We start from the raw sequence: 4,484 nt of genomic DNA, 5'->3' as shown, positions 1-4,484 counted from the left end.
GTGACACTTGTCATCACAATGCTCCATGCCTTTGTCAGAAAAATGCTCCATGCCCTTGTCATCACAACGCTCCTTTACTTTGTCACAACACTCCTCCATAACAATTGGCATCACAATGCTCCATGATATTGTCATCAAACTGGAACATGACATATTTCATCACAATGCTCCCTGACAACTTTCTTCACAATAATCCATGACCTTGTCATCACAGTGCTCCATGACCTTGTCATCACAATGTGCCATGCCCATTCTTATCACAATAATCCAAGAAACTTGTCAGACCAATGCTCCATGACACTTTTCATCACAATGCTCCATGAACGCTGTCATCAAAGTGCACCATGCCCATCATCATAATGCTTCATGCTATTGTCATCACAATGAAATCAAAAAGCTCCATGACATCTGTCACCACAATGCTGCAAACCCTTGTGATCACAATGTCCCATAACACTTGTCATCACAATGCCCTATGACGCTGGTCACCACAGTTATCCATGGGCTTCTCATCACAATGCACCATGACTTTTGTCAACACAATGTTCAATACCCCTGTCAACACAATGCTCTCTGACTATTGACCTCAGTATGCACCGTGCACTCTTTCATGGCAAGGCTCCATGCCTATTTCATCACAATGATCCATGCCCTTTTCATCAAAATATTCCAAGAAACCTGTGATCACAATGCTCCTTGCACTTGCCATCACAAAGCTCCATGACGAATGTCATCAGAATGCTCCATGGCCTTCTCATCATAATGTTCCATGCCCTTGTCATCACAATGCTCCAAGACCCCTGTAATCAAAATGATCCCTGCGCCTTTTCATCAGAATGCTCCATGAGACTTGTCATCACAAGGTTCCATGGTCTTCACATCACAGTGCTCCAGGACCTTGTCATCACAGTGTCCATTCCCTTGTCATCACAATTCTCCATGACCCCTGTCATCACAATAATCCATGAACATTTTCAGCCCAATGCTCTACGAAATTCTCATCATAATGCTCCATAGCCCATATCACCACAATGCTCCATGACCACAGTCATCAAAACACTCCATGACACCTGACAACACAATGATCCGGGACACTTATTATCACAATGCTACATTCCCTTGTCATCACAATGCTCCATGACCCCTGTCATCACAAAACTCCATGAACATTTTCAGCCCAGTGCTCCATGACCCTTGTCATCACAATGATCCATGCACTTTTCATCCCAATGCTCCATGACCCCTGTATTCACAGTGATCAGTAACGCTTGTCATCACAGTGCTCCATGACACCTGTCATCACAATGCTCCATGCCTTTGTCAGCAAAATGCTACATGACCTTGTCATTACAATACTCTATGCACTTGTCATCACAATACTCCATTTCCATTGTCATCACAATCCTCCATGAACCTTGGGATCACATTGCTTCCTGCCATTGTCATCACAATGCTCCATGCTCCTTGAAATCAAAATGATCCATGACCTCTGTCATCACAAAGCTCCAAAACCTTGTGATCTCAATGTTCCATAACACTTGTCATCCCAACACTCCATGATGCCTGTCATCACAATAGTCCATGCCCTTTTCATCACAATGCTCCATGACCTTTGTCATCACAATTCTCAATACACTTGTCATTAAAATGCTCCCTGACACTTGTCATCAGAATGCTCCTTGAAACCTGTCACGAAAAGGCTCCATTCCGTTTTCATCACAATGCCCCATGCCGTTTTCATCACAATGGTCCATGCCCTTGTTATCACAATGCTCCATGACCCCTGTCATCACAATGCTCTGTGACTCCCGTCATCACAATGCTTCATGACCTTTGTCATCACAATGGTCCATGCCGTCGTCATCAACAGTCTCTGACCATTTTAACCACAATGCTCCATGAACTTTTCATCACAATTCTCTTTGACCCTTGTCATCACAATGCTCCATGCGCTTGTCAGCATAATGACTCATGACACGTCATCACAGTGCACCATGCGCTTGTCATCAAAGTGCTCCACATTCTTGTCATCACAGTGGTCCTTAAAATTTGTCATCACAATGCTCCATGCACTTCTCATCAAAATGCTCTCTCACCACTGGTATCACAATGCTACATCACTATTTGTCACAATACTCCCTCACCCCTGTCATCACAATGTTCCATGACTCCTGTAATCCCCATGCTACATGCACTTATCATCACAGTGTTCGTTGACCCGTGACATCACAATGTTCCATAACACCTGTCATCAAAATGTTCCATGACACTTTTCATCAAATTGCTCCATGACCCTGTCATCAGAATGCTCCAAGCCCTTCTTATCACAATGCACAACGACCTTGCCATCAAAATGTTCCCTGACTTTTGTCATCACAAAGATCCATGACCCTTGGTATCACAATGCTCCATGTCATTGTCATCACAATGCCCAATGAACGCTCTCATCACATTGCTCCATGCCCTTGTCTTCAGAAAGCTCCATGACACATGTCATCAGAATGCTCCATGTCCTTCTCATCACAATGCTCCATGCCCTTGCCATCACAATGCTCAATTACCCCAGTCATCACAATGCTCCATGACCACTGCCATCACGATGTTCCATGGCCTTGTCATCACAAAGCTCCATGACACTTCTCATCACAATGCTCCATGAACCCTGTAATCACAATGCTGTATGCCCATTTTCATCTCAATTATCCATGAACACTGTCATCACAATGCACCATGCCAATCATCTTAATGCTTCATGCTATTGTTATCACAATGAAATCAAAATGCTCCATGACCTCTGTCATAAAAATGCTCCAAACCCTTGTGATCACAATAGTCCCTATCACTTGTCACCACAATGCCCTATGACACTCGTCATTACAATTATCAATGTTCTTCTCATCACAATGCTCAATACACTTGTCATCAAAATGCTCCCTGACACTTGTTGTCTGTATGCTCCTTGAACCCTCTCATGACAAGGCTCCATGCCTTTTACATCACAATGATCCATGCCCTTTTCATCACAATGCTCCAAAACCCATGTAATCACAATGCTCCATGCCCTTGTCATCACAAAGCTCAATGACGCATGCCATCAGAATGCTCCTTGGTCTTCTCCTCACAATGTTCCATGCCCTTGTCATCACAATGTGCCAAGACCCCTCTAATCACAATGCTCCATGCCCCTTTTCATCAGTATGCTCCATGAGACTTGTCATCAGAAGGCTCCATGGTTTTGCCATCACAGTGCTCCAGGACCTTGTCATCACAATGCTTCTCGACCTTGTCATGAAAATTTTCAATGGCCCTTGAAATCATAATGCTCCAAGCCCTAATCATCAAAATGCTCCATTATATTTGTCATCACAATTCTCCATTACATTTTGCATCACAATGCTCCATGACATTGTAATCGCAATGAACCATGACATATGTCATCACAATGCTCCTTGACAACTGTCTTAACAATACTCCATGACGTTCTCATCAAAATGCTCCAGGCCCTAGTCATCACAATGCACCATGCCCAGTGTCATCACAATAATCTATGAAACTTGTCAGACCAATGTTCCATGCCCCTGTCATCACAATGCTCCATGCCCTTGTCATCACAAAGCTACATGACCCCTGTCTTCACAATGCTCCGTGACTCCAGTCATCAGAATGATTCATAACGTTTGTCATCACAGTGGTCCATGCGGGCATCATCACAAGGCTCTGTGACCTTTGTAACCAAAATGCTCCCTGAAATTTTCATCACAATTCTCTGTGACCCTTGTCATCATAATGCTCCATGTCTTTTTCAGAACAATTCTCCATGACCATTGCCATCAAAATGTGCCACGTGCATTTCACCACAATGGTCCACAACTTTGCCATTGCAATGCTCCCTAAACCTTGTAATCACAATGCTCCATGCACTTCTCATCAAACTGCTCTCTCACACGAGATATCACAATGTTCCATCACTAGTCATCACAATACTCCCTCACCGCTGTAATCACAATGTTCCATGAACCTGTCATCACAATGCTACATCCCCTTATCATCACAATGTTCCATGACCACTGACATCACAATGTTCCATAACCCCTGTCATCAAAATGCTCCATGACGCTTTTCATCCCAAAGCTCCAAGACCCCTGACATCACAATGTTCTATAACCCCTGCCATCAAAATGTTCCATTACAATTTTCATCAAATTGCTGCATGACCCGGTCATCAAAATGCTCCCTGCCCTTTTCATCACAATGCACCATGCCCTTTTCATCAAAATGCTCCATGACTTGTCATCACAAAGCTCCATGACCCTTGGCATCACAATGCTCCATGTCATTGTCATCACAATGCTCCATGAACCCTCTTATCACATTGTTCCATGCCCTTGTCATCACAAAGATCCCTGATACTTGTCATCACAATGCTCGATGCCCTTCTCATCATAATGCTCCATGCCCTTGTCATTACCATCCTGAATGACCCA

Source organism: Mesoplodon mirus, assembly GCF_964341445.2.
Source record: "Mesoplodon mirus genome assembly, contig: HAP1_SCAFFOLD_74, whole genome shotgun sequence".
NCBI classification, from domain to species: domain Eukaryota; kingdom Metazoa; phylum Chordata; class Mammalia; order Artiodactyla; family Ziphiidae; genus Mesoplodon; species Mesoplodon mirus.
This window is presented reverse-complemented; position numbering follows the sequence as displayed.